Source organism: Oryx dammah, unplaced genomic scaffold, assembly GCF_014754425.2.
Source record: "Oryx dammah isolate SB20612 unplaced genomic scaffold, SCBI_Odam_1.1 HiC_scaffold_27, whole genome shotgun sequence".
Classification (NCBI taxonomy): Eukaryota; Metazoa; Chordata; class Mammalia; order Artiodactyla; family Bovidae; genus Oryx; species Oryx dammah.
The window spans coordinates 42,731,487-42,750,791 of record NW_024070211.1 but is presented as its reverse complement, the minus strand read 5'-3'; the positions used below and the strand labels follow the sequence as shown (position 1 = coordinate 42,750,791).

Below are 19,305 nucleotides of genomic sequence, written 5' to 3'. Positions count from 1 at the left end.
ACTCAGAAAATGGTACAACCAGACATCGCTGGTGGTAACTCAGAAAATGGTACACTCATTTTGGAAAACAGTCTGACATTTTAAGTTGAAACAATGGTTGCCCATCCATTCCACCCTTAAGTATCTACTCCAAAGACGTGAAACACATGTTCACATAAATACTTGCATGTAAATTTTCACAGCAACTTTATTCATAGTAGGCCCAGACTGGATACAACCCAAATGCCTATCAACTGGTAAATAGATGAACAAATTGTGTGACAGTTATGCAGTGAATTTCTACTTAATAAAATGGAACAACTCTTTTTTACATGGAGAAGAATGAGTGAATTTTAAAAGCATTTTGCAATGTGAAAGAAGCCAGACACCACAGACTGTATACTGTAATATGATTCCATTAACTGAAATTCTAAAAGGGCAAAACTATAATCATGCAAATTAGATCAGTGGTTCCTGGGGGTGAAGTAAGGGAATTAACTGCAAAGGAGCTGGAAGAAACTCTTTGGTAGGAATGTTCTGTATCTGGACTGTGATGATGTTTGCACAACTGTATACAATTGTCAAAACTGAAGCTTTACCATATTTCAGGTTAAGTTGAATTTTATCATATGTATACTTCAATAAAGCTATTCAAAAGTAGGAATGTAGTGATGCTTTTAAATTTAAAAAAAGAGGATTAAAAAAGCAAAAGCATAGCCCTCAAAAGACAAAAAAGACCCTTCAGTAGTCTGCTAACTACACATTTAGGAGGAATTATAGCATTTCTAGGACCACCATTTTGAAAATCCTAAAGTAGCAATTGGTTCAATCAAGAATCATCAACAATTGCTAAAACCACTTAGAGAGATTGTAGGAGAACACAACATTTAGAAAGATTACAGATTTTTAACTGCTTTTATTGGAAAAATGTGCCTTTCCTGTGGCGTTCTTGCTTGTCACCAAAATATGCATTACCAGCAGTGGGTAACCTGACACCATGAGCTACTTGATGTGCACCTGGATGAAATGTTCTGGCCCAAACTGCTTAACTGGAATTTAATCCGAAGTCTAAATCTAATGTCCAACTTACAGGAAATACGAGGGCTAAAGGAACACTTTCAATGACGTAAGTAAATAATTTGGCCAAATTCTAAATGTAGGACATTCTACAAGACAATTGGACTGGGTTCTTCAAAAAGTTACATCAGAAAAACACAGGAGAACTGGGGAAACAATTCTAGATTTAAAGAGTCAAAAAAGACAACCAAATGCAGTGTGTGAAACTTGATTAGATTCTGGTTAGGTTATAATCAGAATAAAAGAAAAGTTATAAATGATCTTTTAGGGCAAATGTGAAAATTTGAAAATATAAATGTGTCACTAGAGAAAATGGGATTTTGTTGATTTTTATTTTTGTGATGCAAATATTGTGGTTATGACCAGAATGTTCTTAGGAGAAGAATGGTGTAGTATCCTGTAGTTTCCAACTTACTTTTATTCAGAAATGAGGAGTGTTTTACACCAACACATGAATGAAGCAACTATGACAGAACATTGTGTGCCCAGTCACTCAGTCGTGTCTGACTCTTTAAGACCCCATAGCCCACCAGGCTCCTCTGTGGGGATTCTCCAGGCAAGAAGACTGGAATGTGTTGCCATGCCCTCCTCCAGGGGACCTTCCTAGACGGGGATTGAACCCAGGCCTCCTGCATTGCAGGCAGATTCTTTACTGTCTGAGCCACCAGGGAAGCCCAAGAATACTGGAGTGGGTAATCTATCCCTTCTCCAGGGGATCTTCCTGACCCAGGAATCAAACCGGCGTCACCTGCATGTCATTCGGATTCTTTATGAGAGTTCAACCTAGGTGGAGGTCATATGAGCATTCATTTTAGTCATCTATGTGCTGAACTCATTTTTTTGATTAAAAACGTTGAAAAATGAGATCTATATTCCCCTTTTTGGAAGCAGAGTTCTGAGAAATAGTGTCTCAGACTCTGAAACTTCTAAGTCATAAAAGTATGGTCATTTAAGAAGATTGAGCCCTCTTTTTCTCACTTTTTCAAGCATCAGATGCATTGTGTTACTAGAAATTAGATTTCTTCATAGAGAAGGTTGTCTTTGAATACTGTATTTTTTTTTTTTTGCCAAAAAACTAAAGTTTGACTCACTTTAAACTTAGTTTAATTAAAGAAATCCCAGCATGTTAAAGCATAGACTTTAAACTTTAACCTCATAAGTTCCAATTAGAAAAGTAGATTTAAACTCCAGGGCCAGTTGCTGCCTAATGGGTTATCTGAAACTTCACTACTTAAAACCAGACCAGACTGTTTGCTTACAGCTCTGTAGTTCAGCAGTCTGGGAAGAATGAATTGTTTTCTCTGATTGGGTTCTTAAAAGGTTGAGCCAGGCTGAGCTCTTATCTGGGAAGCTCTGTTGGAAGAATTCAGTTCCTAGGGGTTATTGTGGTTCTGAGGTCCTTCTGTCCTTTGTGGCTGTCAGCCAGGGGTAGCTCTCTAGTTCTGGAGGCCACCTGCACTCTTTCTTATGTTTTTCTCCACCTGCAGACCAGTAGCATCATTTGGTTTTTTTCTTCATATTTCACCTATTACTTTCTCCTGCTACCATCAAGAGAAATGTTCTGCTTTTAAAGGGCCAGTGTGATTAGATTAGGCCCACTAGAAAATATCATAAGGTCAACTGTGTCATAGAACATAAAATAATTATAGGATCCAAGGCAAAATGATTGTCTGAGAAGGCCTTACAAAGAGCTGTGAAAAGAACAGAAGCGAAAAGCAAAGGAGAAAAGGAAAGATATACCCATTTGAATGCAGAGTTCCAAAGAATAGCAAGGAGCAATAAGAAAGCCTTCCTCAATGATCAGTGCAAAGAAATAGAGGAAAAGAACAGAATGGGAAAGACTAGAGATCTCTTCAAGAAAATTAGAGATACCAAGGGAACATTTCATGCACAGATGGGCTCGATAAAGGACAGAAATGGTCTGGACCTAACAGAAGCAGAAGATATTAAGAAGAGGTGGCAAGAATACACAGAAGAACCGTACAAAAAAGATCTTTGCTACCTAGAAAATCACGATGGTGTCATCACTCACCTAGAGCCAGACATCCTGGAATGTGAAGTCAAGTGGGCCTTAGGAGGCATCACTATGAACAAAGCTAGTGGAGGTGATGGAATTGTAGTTGAGCTATTTCAAATCCTGAAAGATGATGCTGTGTAAGTGCTGCACTCAATATGCCAACAAATTTGGAAAACTCAGCAGTGGCCACAGGTCAGTTTTCATTCCAGTCCCAAAGACAGGCAATGCTAAAGAATGCTCAAGTGAATTCGCTCAGTCATGTCCGACTCTTTGCAACTCCATGGACTGTAGCCTGCCATCCATTGGATTTTCCAGGCAAGGGTACTGGAGTGGGTTGCCATTTCCTTCTCCAGGAGAATCTTCCTGACCCAGGGATTGAACCCTGGTCTCCTGCATTGTAGGCAGACGCTTTACTGTCTGAGCCACCAGGGAAGTCAACCACCCCACAATTGCATTCATCCCTCATGCTAGTTAAATAATGCTCAAAATTCTCCAAGCCAGGCTTCAACAGTACGTGAACCTTTCAAGGAGATCCAAGCAGTCCATCCTAAAAGAAATGAATACTCATTGGAATACTCAGTACTGCATACTCATTGGAAAGACTGATGCTGAAGCTGAAACTCAGATACTTTGGCCACCTGATGCAGAGAACTGACTCATTTGAAAAGACCCTGATGCTGGGAAAGATTGAAGGTGGGAGGAGAAGGGGATGACAGAGGATGAGGTTAGATGGCATCATCGACTCAGTGGACATGAGTTTGAGTAAACTCCGGGAGTTGGTGATGGACAAGGAGGCCTGGCATGCTGCTGTCCATGGGGTCGCAAAGAGCTGGACATGACTGAGGACTGAACTGAGCTGTACTGAAAGAAGAACAATTATTCAAGAGTGAGTATCACTGGGATTGTCCCTAGAACTTTACTTTGATTTCCAGACAATATATTTTATGTAATGATAAATTATCTATCTTATCTGTATTTTTAATAATAGAAAAATATTTTGATGATGAAAGACTCTCGGTTCTGATGCTACTTAAAATGGTCAGCTTTGACTTAAAAAAAAATTATAGGACTATAGTTTCTTTACAATGTTGTGTTTCTGCTGTGCAGCAAAGTGAATCAACTATGTGTATACATATTCCCTCTTTTTTGAGGATAAAACTTCTCAGCTGCATCCTCTAACTATAATACATATAGAAATACAGTTCTATCTGTATTTCTTCTGTAGTCCTTTGAATTTACTTTGAAGTTATTCCCTAAGTTCTAATTCTTCTTAAATGTTTGCCTTTTTTTTTTAAAAAAATTGCTCTATATCAAGCCCAGCTCTAACTTTAGTGCTAGCATGCTCCAAATATCTACTCCTGCTAATGAGCCAGTCCAACCATAGTAATACGAAACAAACTATTTTTTCATGCTTGTTCATTCAGTGATTGATGAATTCAGGTGGAACACAGAGGGGATGCCTTTTCTTCATGATGTCCGGGGCTTCAGATGGGAAGGAGTCTACTGTCAGTGGTGACTTGGAAGACTGAACTCTAAAGTCATCTGGAGACGTGTTCACTCTCATGTTTGTATCTAGGCTGTGATGACTCCAAAATTGGGCTTAGCAGGACTGTCAAATAGAGTGCTCATACATGGCCTCTTCAAGTGACTTGAGCTTCCTCATAGTATGGTGACATCAGTAGTCAACCTTCACACATGTTAGCTCTAGGCTCCCAGCACAACTTCAGTGGTCACCTAAAAATGTTTTCCATGTTTTAAATAAGATACAACACAACATTATTTTCTATCTTTGAGAGTTGACATTTTATAAACTATCTTAAAGTGTGTTCTAATATTCTAGGATGTGATTTTGTCTCTAGAGAAAAAGTAACTATAACATCCATATTATAAAATTTTAGACTCTTGAGATGGATGGAAAAATATATATTACATATATAGCTAAGTAGCATTTTTACTTCATTTTGAAATAATTGGCATCAATTTGAATAATAGGGTTTTTTTACCATTAAGAAGATTGCAGCATCATTAAATATGACAGGGTTTGCTCTGTTTCTGTGTTATCACTGATGAACTAACTAATGTTAGCATTTTTTGAAGAAGCTACCTATCAACTTTTGGAAGTAAGAAGGTAGAAAATGAAATAGTGATATAAAAGAAAGGAGAAAAACAAGTTTTTATAAAATCAAATTATATTGCTCCTGTTCTTGGCTTTCTTACAGAAAAGAAAGGAGAACTTGTTTTTGTGTTACCCAGATTGAGAGCTGATGATGCTGAGTTCTGTATTTATTCCTGTGAAAGTCCTCCAAAAATTGACTTCATTCATTTAAATCTTCAAGGGTCTTGAGCTAACAGAATATGTTAGAGCAGCTTCCTGCCATACCGACTGTCCTCACAAAACCACTGATGGTACACCCAGTTAATTATTCAGTATTTCTGATGTTTATAGAGCTTCCCTGGTGGCTTAGACAGTAAAGAAACTGCCTGCAATGTGGGAGACCTGGGTTCGATCCCTGGGTTGGGAAGATCCCCTGAAGGATGGCACGGCAACCCACTCCAGTATTCTTGGCTAGAGAATCCCCATGGCAGAGGAGCCTGGCAGGCTATAGTCCATGGGCTAAGAGTTGGACATGGCTGAGTGACTAAGCACAGCACATAGTGTTTTGTTTAAGCTTCAAACCCTGTATTCTTCCACGCCCTGTGGGTTATTAAGACCATGTTTATTCTTACTAATTTGAGAGGGAATGTCTTGAAGAATTTCCTGGAGAAACTTTCCATTTTTGCCAACTTATTAAAAAAACTTAGCTCTGGTTTTTTGGGTTCTATCCTGTAAGTGTTTAGTACCATAGCTTTAATTGACTCATTAGGCTCCCTGACACTTAGCAGTTATAATGTACATTTGATTCAGTGAACTTTGCCAGGAGAGGCACAAGCACATCTGGCTCCAGGGAAATCCCATTCCTCCTCTCAACAAGTACTGTTCTTCCTACTCATTATATACTGGGCTTTTGTGAAAACCACTTTTTCCAAGGATTCAGGGAAAATCTGAACTAGGATTAAGTGATGCTGACACTCCAGGTTCAGAGGTTCTCAGTGTGGTCCGTAGATCCAACAGCTTCAGTATTATTACCTGGGAATTTGTTACAAATGTATGTTCTTAAGCCTCAGCCCAGTCCTGCTTACTCAAAAGCTCTGGGCTTGTTTTCCAGCAGTCTGTGTTTTGATAAGCCATGCAGGGGATGCACAAAGTCTTAATAGCTATTGTCTAAGATTTTTGCTGTTGGTGTTAGCATTTAACAATACGGCCAACTTATCTTTCTGCATGCACAAAACTTTCCCTGGTTGCTCAGAGGATAAAGAATCTACCTGCAGTACAGGAGACCCAGGTTCAATCCTTGGATCAGGAAGATCCCCTGGAGAAGGGAATAGCCACACACTCCAGTATTCTTGCTGGGAGAATTCCATGGACAGAGGAACCTGGCAGGCTACAGTCCATGGTGTCACAAAGAGTCAGACACAATGGAGCAACTAAAAATTTATCCTTCTGCAAAAGTATTATCTATGTGAAAGACAATTTTATGTATATCATTTTTAATAATTGTGTTTGTTACATACAACTATTTACGTATATAGATATTGGCCTACATTTTTCTTGATTCTGTGTATTAATTTAAAAGCAATGCAAAGAGCTGTATCTCACCCTTTGTCCCCTGCAGAGTTTGATTCAGATAGAAAGATCACATAATGAAGAGAGAAGTAGATAGGGGTAGAATACTGTGGAGCTGGAGGTCAAAGGACAAGGGGTGAAAAGCAGGTAAGGAGAAAGGGTGGAGGAAAAGCAGGACCTAGGTATCTAACTTGTGTTGGGAGTTCAGCTGAGGACATCATCAGAGTAGCTGAATGGGACTATGGTGGAAGCTGATGCTCTGCCACGTGGTTTTAGGCAGGACTGTTCCCTTTCAGGCATAGGGAGGATGTTGAACCTACAGGGTTTGCTTGGCAGACTGAATCTCCCGACTGTCAAGAAATATCTTTGCTTTCATTGCTATTGTTCGATCACATCTGACTCTTTATGACCCCATGAACTGCAGCACACCAGGCTCCTTTGTCCTTCAATATCTCCCAGAGTTTGCTCAAATTCATGTCCGTTGAGTCAGTGATGCCATCCAACATCTCATCCTCAGCTACCCGCTTCTCCTTTTGCATTCAATCTTTCAGCCCACTATAAACTCATTCCTGCAGTACAATAAACTGCCTTTCTGATGATTGCCATTTTTGCAACAATTGACACTAATTTTATTGTAAAACTGCACACCATATGTTATAGCCCTGAAATGTTATGATTGTGTTGTATTATTCAGAATGCAGTTGTTCTTATTGTTAAACACTGAGGTGGTGTCTATCTAAAGACAGACTTCAGTTGCTTTCTTCAGGAACATAATATCATTGTTTCCTCCAGTAAGAGATTTCACTTACATTGTTTCCACTTGCAAAGCTTTTTTCTCAGATTTTGTCTTATTGGAATTCTACACTTTGTGGTAGCTGAGAAACAACATGGCTTTCAGTAAGTTAACCATATTTTAAATTTATTTCTTTATCAATTTCTTGGAATGATAACTTCTTTATATTTTAAAGGCTATATTGAAATTGTTTAGTCTTGGTATTTGTATCCATAGTAGTAGATGCCCGCCGAATACTGGTTAAGAGAAAGATTGTCGGCTTGGTTACTTTAAGGATTTTTTGAGAGCTGGTTCTATATTAGAAAGGAGTTTGGAAATAGTATTTTTTTTTTTTTTTGCTATTGCTCTGAGTTGAGTTTTGTATTATATTTTTCTAGTTAAATATTGATCTCTTTTTTGAAATTCTTAATTGCTTATAGAATTTTAAAGTTGATCTTTATTTTATGGTTCTTTGCTTTAAATGTTCCACTTAATTTCAGATGGAAAGGATTTAAAACAGCTCTAAACTAGGACAGGCTGCATGTACATGTTGTGAAAAATGTTATCACGTTTTAAACTAGTAATGTCACTATGATGGCATTGACTGGTAAGGTTTCTCATCATGTGCTCAGGGAAGGAAGCAAAGAATCTTACTGTATTGCTTTCATGACCTTGTTACAAAATGCAGGGACTTCACTGGGGTTTTGTGTTTTAAACTAGAAAACTCATTTGGGTTTCTGACATTTTTATTGTTTCTCCCCATAGCTTCCTGAGTGGCCTTTCAAGTTGTTTTTCTTCTATATCATGATACTCTTACATAAACCATACCCTCACAAGAGGGTCTGTCACTACTTAGACACTACCTGTTAGGTGCTCTCAGACCATTCTGGGTTCCTGTCCCTCTTCTTCACCTGGCATTTCAGAAGAGCTAGTGTGATGAGGCAACAGAGAGCAGAAGTCTTGCTTTCTTTCATTGAACATGTCTTGATTCTTTGGTCATAGTGACTATCAACTATCAACCTTACTTCAGAGTGTCTAAAGGCACTCAAGGGCAGGCAATTAATAGACCTCGCCCTTGCAGAGGGAAGTATATTATCAGGAAACCTTTTCCTATCCATATGTCTCCCATTCTTTTCTTCACTTAGCAGTTGTTTTTGGAAAGGATAGCTAAACCAGAATAATTGAATCCTGAAATTACCTTCTTCTCAAGACTGTTACTGCCATTGTTGTTCAGTTGCTAAGTCATGTCAGAGTCTTTTGCAACCCCATGGAGTGTAGCCTGCCAGACTCCTCTGTCCATGGGATTTCCCGGGCAAGAATACTGGAGTGGGTTGCCATTTCCTCTTCTGGGGAATCTTCCTAACCCAGGGATCAAACCCATGTCTCCTGAATTGGCAGGTGGATTCTCTACTGCTGAAGCAGCAGGGAAGCCCTCTTTCTCAAGACTAGGCCTGACTAAATTAAGATCTTTGTTCCAGAAGAGTTACTCAGATAGATTGCATGTGTATTACATATTTCCTCATATCCAACACACTATGGATAGGATTGGGGTTTACAGTAAAACAGAGGGTGGTCTCTCAGTAACCCTGTTTCACAGTGAGGTCATGGTTGTTCAGGTTCAAGCTGGGCCAAAACAAAAATCAAGGTTTGTGGTTTCACTGATACAAGCCCTTTTGAATTTTATGTCATATTTTCCTAATGGTTGATTGCCAGTTTCACATGGAGACTTCTTTCATGTGAAGAAAGAAAAGACAGCTTCTTGGGAGAGGCAGCTGGGTTTTTTTAATCAGTGAGGAAAGAGAAACTGGGAGGAAGCAGCTGAAAGAATGTGAAAGAGAGTTTTATGGCTTGAACAAGGTTTAAGAGGATTCAGGAGGAGAGAGGCCAGGGCCAGTCAGATGTATCTTTTGACCTTGGGAAGAAGAGATACGGTGTTCTCTGGGGCCAGGGAGGATCAGTGTGACCTTGTGTCTGAGTTCAGAGAGTTGGCAAGCTTAATTCCAGAGTAGAGGTTAAGGATGAGTGATAGGATGAGGTGGGATCTAGAAGAAAATGGTGACGTTTGTGGTGCCTGAAGTGTGGAATAGAACCACGGGTGAGATAAAGGATTTCTGAGGGTAAAACTGAAACTGGCAATTCAGTATCTGTCTAGGGGATACTGCCATGCTCCATTCTCCTCAGAACTTGGCATTTGCCCTTCAGAAGCAGGAGAAAGAGGTGACTGATTAACGTGGTGGGCTGTTCAGTCAGATACAACAGAACAACGAAAGGAAAAAGGTTGACAAAAGATAATTGGCAAGTGAGAAAGTTGAAGTGCTGAGTCGTGGGGTCCAGTCTGAGTAGGAAAGGAAATGAAAACAGGAAGTGGGGAAAACTTTGAGGACCAGGAAAGCTTTGAAAGACCTTGAGGGTCTTCATGCTCCAAGCTCACAGGAAGTGATAGAGAAAAATGGAGGCTGGAAGATGGAATTCCAGACCTGTTGATGTTGGAGCAATGCAAACGTGCAGGTCAGAGTCAGTGATTTTCTCTTGATGGTCACTCCTTTTGTGGGACTTGAGGGGATCTTAGCTCCCCGACCAGAATAGAGCCCGTGCTCCCTGCAGTGAATGTGTGGAGTCCTAACCACTGGACCACCAGGGAAGTCCCCAGCAAGTTCTTAAGTAATCTGATTATCCAGGTCAGAGCCCTCCCTTGTAGAACCACTGCTCTGCAGGCAGGGAGTAAAATGAAGCTGGATAGTTCAGTTCAGTTCAGTCGCTCAGTCGTGTCCGACTCTTTGCAACCCCATGAATCGCAGCACACCAGGCCTCCCTGTCCATCACCGTCTCCCGGAGTTCACTCAGACTCATGTCCATCGAGTCCGTGATGCCATCCAGCCATCTCATCCTCAGTCGTCCCCTTCTCCTCCTGCCCCCAGCATCAATCCCTCCCAGCATCAGAGTCTTTTCCAATGAGTCAACTCTTTGCATGAGGTGGCCAAAGTACTGGAGTTTCAGCTTTAGCATCATTCCTTCCAAAGAAATCCCAGGGTTGATCTCCTTCAGAATGGATTGGTTGGCTCTCCTTGCAGTCCAAGGGACTCTCAAGAGTCTTCTCCAACACCACAGTTCAAAAGCATCAATTCTTAGGGGCTCAGCCTTCTTCACAGTCCAACTCTCACATCCATACATGACCATAGGAAAAACCATAGCCTTGACTAGACGGACCTTAGGCGGCAAAGTAATGTCTCTGCTTTTGAATATGCTGTCTAGGTTAGTCATAACTTTTCTTCCAAGGAGTAAGCATCTTTTAATTTCATGGCTGCAGTCACCATCTGCAGTGATTTTGGAGCCCCCCAAAATAAAGTCAGCCACTGTTTCCCATCTATTTGCCATGAAGTGATGGGACCGGATGCCATGATCTTCGTTTTCTGGATGTTGAGCTTTAAGCCAACTTTTTCGCTCTCCTCTTTCACTTTCATTAAGAGACTTTTTAGCTCCTCTTCACTTTCTGCCATAAGGGTGGTGTCATCTGCATATGTGAGGTTATTGATATTTCTCCCGGCAATCTTGATTCCAGCTTGTGTTTCTTCCAGTCCAGCGTTTCTCATGATGTACTCTGCATAGAAGTTAAATAAGCAGGGTGTGCTAACCATCTAAATTAGGGGAAAGGCTTAGATTAGTTTTTCAAAAATTTCTTAGTTACTTTTCATATACCCATGATTTCGTTTGCAGGCTGGTGATAGAGAGTGGGTCCAAAGCCAAACCTAATAGGACTTCTTTAGTTTGGTTGGGATTCTTTGTTACTAGTAGATTTGATCTTTTGCATGCCTATAATTTTGTATACTTGAGCCAACCCCCCTTTCCACCAATGAGAGCGAAGATAAATGTTGTGTGCATGCGCACACTCTCAGTCATGTCTGACTCTTTGCGATCCTATGGACTGTAGCCTGCCAGGCTCCTCAGTCCATGGAATTATCCAGACAAGAATACTGGAGCAGGTTGCCATTTCCTTCTCCAGGCCGTCTTCCCTACCCAGGGATTGAATCCATGTCTCTTGCGTCTCCTGCATTGGCAGGTGTGTTTTTTACCAGCTGAACCCCTGGGGAAACTCAAATTTCATATAACCTGTGTCAAGTTAATAATTAATTGAAATGCTAAGATTTTTCAGGGAATTTTCCCCCAAACTGATCTGTTAATTATCTGAAGTCCAAAAGTGCAAAGATTCTGGCCTTTACTTTTAGTATGGTGATACCACTGAGGGCCATTTGAATGTAAAACAAGTAATTTCTCCATTAGTTCAGTGTTGTAAAGATGTGATTTCTAAGGATATTGAAATAGCCCATTTTAGTGACATTTTCTCCTCAGTATCAATGGGCCTTTCCTATCAAATTTTGGTCTAGGAGAATACTTTTGGTATATTAATAACACTCTTACTATCTGGCCTTGAGCTCTGAGAAATGCTTTATGGATTTTTGTAAAGCTATTTCACAATATTAGTAAACACTGGGATCCTACAAACTCAGTTTTGATGCAGTAAATCCACAAAGTAGGCTTCATCTCTTTTTTATTCCAAAAATAAAGCCAATTTGGAGTCCATGTTATAAGCCAAAAAGAGCAAAGAGATGTGACTTATATATTTTTTAAAATTATTTGTATGGTTAAAGGATAACCAGGAACATGTTGAAGAACTTCATATATTTACCTGATAAAAGTATGCAGGCTACCTGTGCTTGAGAAGTTTCTAGTATAATACCCTCTACACAGTAGCTAATAGTTGATAGAGGAACTTCCAGAACATAAATATTAATTTGTGTCCAGCTGATAATCTCACACAGAGCGCTGATGGCTCTGATTTCTCCTTTTTAGACATTGTTATAATGCCTAATAAGATAAAATTCTACATGTGGAAAATATTAAAGTAATTAAAAACATTTGGCTTTTTTGCATATATTTTCTAAATTTAACTGTCTTGTTAACACTCATCTCTCTTGTCTCTAATTGGGTTGAAATGTGTGAAAGAAAAAGTGCTTTGATATGGAACTATTTTTCAAAGGATGGCTCCACTATGATACACATAGAGGGAGCTAATAGATGAAGCTTTAAAAAAAATTTCTGATGTCAACATTCTTACTTTGGTGGTACAAGATTTAAATAAGAATTTGCTGCATCCCAATAACTAAAGTTTTTTTTTTTTAATGTATCATTTGGAAACCTAATCATCACTTTAGATATGAGTTTAAAAGTGATACTCCAAGATTTGATTCTGCAGAAATACTTTATCTTACTTTTTTAAAACAGTTGCAGTATCATATAACTTTCTCATTCAGAAGAGGGATGATATTTAGTAATTTGCCTTTCTAAAGACAGATAAATATTATTTCCTTATGTTGAATGTTCTATAGATGGATGGTTTTTACTGACTTTAAAATTGTTAAAAAGAATTAAAAAAACACAAAATTGTATATAATATCTGATTCAGATTAAATTACCATAATTTGAATAACTCTTCCTAAGGCTTTACATTAAAAAATTCTTATAGACCATCCTTATTCTAAAATTTCACTGTAGGCAAACACCCAGTGTATTGAGACAGCTCTTAGCATCTTTTGAAGGTTGAATTTTACATAAAAACAAGGTTATATTGTATGCCTGTGGAAAAGTTAATATTCATTTCTTTCCTGTCATTCTGTGAGTTTTATTAAAACTGCGACCACCTGTCAGTGAGAGGTAGATGAGAAGCACAATGAAAGAAATTGGTATAGAAGTAACTTCCTGAAGGAAAACAGAAGCAGCTCTTTTTTATTTTTATTTTTTGAATTGTGCTATGTACCATTGGGGTCTTGGCTAATCAGTACTGCAAAAGTTTGAGAGGATTAATAATCTTAAAGGAGGAAGGCAGGGACATAACCAGGTTTGGTGGAGTCTGAGCATGTATAATTTGGACAGTTTTCTTTAAGGGGGGAAAAAAAAACCCAAAATATTTTCCTTAGGAAATTTATAAAAACCTAAGACTAAGTGAAAGCATCAGATTCCTCTTAGGTCCCTGAAAGGGTCTGTGGCAGGAGGGGCCCTTAAGTTTAAGCTTTATTAACTTCAAGGTAAGTACTGCCTTTGAGACAAAAACGAAGAATGGAGGTTTTGGCTATGCTCAGGAGTTAACCTCCAAAATTCCTCCCATAACTGGACATATTTTTCAAATCCCAGGGCCAATTGAAGAGAAGTTTTACTTTGTTGCAGAATTTCCATCCTACCTTCTTTAGTCCTGGTTTCCACAGTATCTATCCAAAACCTGGAATCTTCAGTGAAACTTACTGAGTAGATATTTTTTAGCTGGTCAGTTAAGACTTGGCCAATATTGCTGAAAGTTGAAAGAAATCATGTCATGGATATGGTTGGCAATTTATTGACTTTCTGCATATTTTAGTGTAGCAGTAAGTTAACATACTAGTGAACAAAGTACCCGAATGGCATTACTCCTAAGGAAATGTGATTGTTGATTTATAGTTTGCTGTTGTGTTACAGAGGCTCAGTGGGAGAACCATCTGTTGGAACATCATTTCTATATCACATGTTACTACGTAATAGGTACTGTCCATCAGATCTCACCTGTCAAGAAGTGTGTGTCTACCTTGCTGATCCCAGTGTCTAGTGGCCTTACTAGAAACCTGCTTAGTGGCATAGAGACGTGTTGTGTTAAAAAATATAGGCTTTAGAACCTAAACTGTTTGCTCAGCGTAATCACCATTGTCTGGGCTATTTTCTTATATTTATTGTAAAATATTTAGTAAATATGCTAATTTTATATATTCACAAAGAAAGATTATCTTTTAAAGGATGAATTTGGGAGCCTGCCCAATGGTTCTGCATATGTTATTGCTACCTCTGTGCCACTGGACTCTATGTGTTTGTACTTCCATTTTCTTGTCTACAGGTTGGGATTTCCTGAGGTTCTTATAATGATTAAATTGTATAATAAATGTGGGGTGCTTGGTGACATGTCTGGAAGACAGTAAGTGCTTCTAAATGTTTACCTATTGCTGCAGCTGCTGTTTAGCCATTGATGCAACATTATACAAGTACACATCTGATAAATTCCTACTTTTAGTAAGTGAATAAAAACTGTCGTCTTTTTAAGCCTGAATGTTTTCCCTTATCAGAAAATTAGAACTGTGTAACACAACCTATTTTCATTTTTTGCCTTAGATATCAGTAAGCTTAGAACTAAATTCATTATTCTGATGGTGTAATTTGTTCAAGTCTGAGAACAACTACTTTGCTTTCTTCAGTTGATCTCTATTCTCTTTGATCTTTTAATTTCTAATTTTATACCATCTTAATCCATAAATCACTGCCAAGTCTTTTGGAATGGGAATAATTTATATAAAATGGTCTATCTCCCATTCCCCATTAACATCTTTATCATGTTCAGTGGCAGACAGTTCTCATTTGTGTGGTTTTAGTGGTAGCAAGCATTCTTCCTAGGCTTATTTGAGAAAGGGGTCCATCCTTCATACCATCTTTGTTGTTATTCAGTCACTAAGTCTAGTCTGACTCTTTCTGACCCCATGAACTGTAGCACATCAGTCTCTTCTGTCCTTCACTATCTTCCAGAGTTTGCTCAAATTCATGTCATTGAGTTGGTGATGCTGTCTGACCATCTCATCCTCCACCACCCCCTTCTCCTTTTGCTTCCAGTCTTTCCTAGCATCAGAGTTTTCCCCAGTGAGTCAACTCTTCATGTCAGGTGGCCAATATTTAGGACCTTCCATAGTGCACCATAAAGGCTAACTTATGTGTCACATTTTATGACAGGTTTGCAGAACAAAATGTGAGTTATCTGTTTGCTCAGTACATGGCTTACAAGATGACTTATTTGGGGGTAACTTTTAGACAAAACTAAAAGTCCTGTTACATATTTTAGAGCCAAAACTATGTTGGAGATTATCAAAAGTATCTGGCCTTACTTTCTTGTAGTTTATATTCAAGAGTAAACCAGTCACCATTAAATGAGATTTTAGGTCTTGCTAAAAGTGAGAGATTTCCACTGAGAAGATGTAGCTTGTCATAGTTTTGTTACCTGTGATTTGGTAAGCTGCAAACACTGCATTTTCTATCTCTTCATCTTTTGTTCCACATTAATACCTGGTGGTGGTGGTGGTTTAGTCACTAAGTCATGTCCAACTCTTGCGACCCCATGGACTGTAGCCTGCCAGGCTCCTCCGTCCAGGGGATTCTCCAGGCAAGAATACTGGAGTGGGTTGCCATTTCCTTCTCCAGATATTATACCTAGGTACCCCCAAATGGATTGAAAACTTTGTACTACTAAATTGTCGTATGAACGAGTCATTATTAAAGAAATATATCTGCTGACAGAAACAAGCCATCCTAGGTAGAAACAAAACTTTGAAGACTCAAAGTTCTGTGAATTTACAGCTTAGAATACTGCATGTCGTTAGTAGAAAAATTTTCCAACTCTGTCTCAGAAAATTTTAACTGGCTTATTTATTTATTTATTTATTAAGTTGAGCATCTACAAGTTACTTAGATTGTGAATGAATGGGTGGCACACATAAAGCAAAAACCCTAAATCTGGTATTGGTACTTGAATAGGAGGATCTCTTCAAATATCAGCCCCCATGGCCTAGTACCAGCTGTGTCACTCAACAGGTGATTTTGAGCAAAAACATTAATCTCGATGCCTAGATTTTCACATCTGTAAAATGAGGATTGGATTCAATGAATCTCTAATTCCCCATTCAGCTCTGACAACATTTGATTCTATTGTCACAAAGCAGAACATAATAAAATGCTTCATTCAAAATCTGGTGGTATAGTGTTCTTCAGTCTGGGCCCCTGGAATATATTCACTGGTCAGGGATGAAGTTCATAGCTATGTGTATTCTGGATGATCCACTTGAACCCTTGGAGACAGTGACCAATGTCTGTAACATGCTTGTGACGCTTCTGTTCCATAATCTGTAAGAGGCAACTGATGGTCCGGTCTGCTCTGTGTATGTGCTAAGAGCAAGCCTCAGGCCACACACAGCTGGGACCATGTGGATACAGGCATCTGCAGAATGCTGTGGCTTTCTGCTTGCCTGCTAGGAGTCCTGCAGTGAGGATAGCTTGGAAACAATGCCCATGTGAGACAGTTTCATCTTCATTGAGAAAAAAATTGCTTTGAGAACCTGAAGTGCAGTCCACGCCTTTCTGTGGTCCACTAGGGCCCAGCAAACATGCCACATATATTCCTGGCAGCTGGGGAGGAAAGAAGCAAAGAGACAACTTTGTGTACATTCCACAGATTTTAAATGTTAGTAATTGACATGCAGTATATGGCTACCCACTCCAGTATTCTTGCCTGGAGAATCCCAGGGACGGGAAAGCCTGGTGGGCAGCCGTCTGTGGGGTTGCACAGAGTCGGACACGACTGAAGTGACTTAGCAGCAGCAGCAGCAATGTAAGAGAAGTGGATTCGTTTCTTGGGTTGGCAAGATCTCCTGGAGAAGGAAATGGCTACCCACTCCAGTATTCTTGCCTGGAGAATCCCAGGGATGGGAAAGCCTGATGGGCAGCCGTCTATGGGGTCGCACAGAGTCGGACACGACTGAAGTGACTTAGCAGCAACAGCAGCAACAGCATAGCGTGTTGAATTAAGAATAATTGTAAGAGACAATGGAGCCCATAATGGTTAAGAGAGGGGAGTTGGAAGCTGCTATGAATGTAGAGTCCATGTATCTATTTATTTGAATTATAGTTTTCTTCTGATATATGCCCTGGAGTAGTATCACTGGATCATATTGTAACTCTATTTTTAGTTTTTTAAGGACTTCCATGCTGTTCTCTATAGTGGCTACACCAATTTACATTGACCTTCCATTTGAAGCACAAGCTTCAGAGGTCACACGTGACCTTTAGGCTTACATTTTGTTGACCACTTAATTACAGGGCCACACTAGGCTTCACACGAGAATGTAAAGTGCTCATTAATGTGATGAGTGTACAGTGAAGGGTTTGTTATTGAGAATGAGAGTATCTAGCATCTATCCATAAACAGTACATTTTCAAGACTGGAGTCCTAGGTTTTCTCAGTTAAGGTGCAAGTTTGTTGCTAAAATATTTATTTGCATATGACATACATGTTTAAATATTCAGTTTCTGTTATTGCTGTTTTAATTCCTATGTACACAAAAGTGGATTGATGTCTCAGATGTGATTAAATGATAAAAATGGAATTAAAATATTAGCATCAGAACTTTAATTCAAATACTGAATTTAAACCTATATAAAACATATAAGAAGGGATTCTGGTAGTGTCATAATTTACCAGAGGCTTCTGAATAAGAAGTCATGTGAACAGCAAGTATGACAGTAAGTATCTAGCATTCAGATTTCATTGGATTGGTGATCCATTGACTGATAGTCACCTGTTATGAGCCTGTTAAAATGGTTTTTGCACTGTGAAGTTGATGATCTTTTTCCCCCCTAAAGCCAGAATCTAAAACCCTAGAGCTATCACTCAGAATTTCAGTCTATTTTTGTGGCATAAATCACAGTACTACCATGAAACTTGTCATCTAGCCCAAACACTGATAACAAATGTATGTAGAGGGGAAACAGATTAATTATTGGCAGAATTCCTTTGTTAAATGACACCTCACGCATCAGTGGCCTGCAGTGAGCAAAACAGCCTTTGTTATTTTGTGTACTAACCTTTTCCTCCCAGTGAGGCAAAAGAATTGAGGTGTGGAGACTGAATCTAGTTTGGAATATATGAAATATATATATTTATTCATCTATTCACTCACTCAACAAATTTTTTCAGAGCCTACTGTGTTAAGAATTGTTCCAGACAGACACTGGAAATACAGCAGTGGACAAAAGAGATCAAGCCATTGCCTTCATAGAACTTACTTTCTAATGGAGAGTCAGTTGTCATTTAGGGCCATGTGCTGCAGGAAGTGGTAGTGATTGTTTTGAGAGTTCTGCTATAGACTGAACAAGGTGGATTAGAATCTAATAAGAAATCAGGAAAGTAAAACAGTTGTTTTGGCAGAGGGCAGGGGTGGGCCGAGGTTGATGTTGCTTTGTAAGTAAGAGTTTAACCCCAGTGCTTTTCCATATGCTGCTTTATTCTTGAAGAGTAGCTGCTTGTCATTAATATGTGCCCCACTTGAGGATTCAGGGATGAGGGAACTAGTGAAAACTGTGAGTAGGATAAAATTGAAACTACTAAGTATGGCACCCCACTCCAGTACTCTTGCCCGGCAAATCTCATGGACAGAGGAGCCTGGTGGGCTGCAGTCCATGGGGTGGCTAAGAGTCAGACACAACTGAGCAACTTCATTTTCACGCATTGAAGAAAGAAATGGCAACCCACTCCAGTGTTCTTGCCTGGAGAATCCCTGGGACGGGGGAGCCTGGTGGGCTGCTGTCCCTGGGGTCGCGCAGAGTTGGATATGACTGAAGCGACTTAGCAGCAGCAGCAGCAGCAGGAGCAGCAAGTATATATCATAATGTTCCAGGTGAAGAAATGTAAGACTGTTTTTTTTCCCCTGTAAAAAAATTCTTGCTGGCTGCTCAGTGGTAAAGGGACTCAGATGTTTATCTGAAAGATGGAATAAAAACATGTTTTATTGGTAATGGATTCATTTATTTAAATGGCTTGCTTGGTTGGTATTTTTTCATGATATTCAGTTTCTTGAATACCTTGGCCCTACCTTTCCATGGGGCTTCTTAGATGGCTCAGTGGTAAAGAATCCACCTGCCAAGCGGGAGATGTGGGTTCAATCCCTGAATCAGGAAGATCTTCTG

At 39.4% G+C, this 19,305-nt stretch overlaps 1 protein-coding gene and 1 long non-coding RNA gene across 8 annotated transcripts in view; one reads left to right on the top strand and one right to left on the bottom strand.

The window, feature by feature from the left end:
* Positions 1-19,305, top strand: part of PARD3B (par-3 family cell polarity regulator beta) — a 1,152,049-nt gene that overhangs the window by 209,601 nt on the left and 923,143 nt on the right. The gene's annotated exons all lie outside the window — the stretch shown is intronic.
* Positions 1-19,305, bottom strand: part of LOC120854587 — a 38,976-nt gene that overhangs the window by 14,425 nt on the left and 5,246 nt on the right. For all 4 annotated transcript variants that reach the window (XR_005719016.1, XR_005719015.1, XR_005719018.1 and 1 more), the window contains exon 2: positions 3,516-3,593. This is a non-coding gene — a long non-coding RNA (uncharacterized LOC120854587). The remainder of the gene's footprint in view (positions 1-3,515; positions 3,594-19,305) is intronic.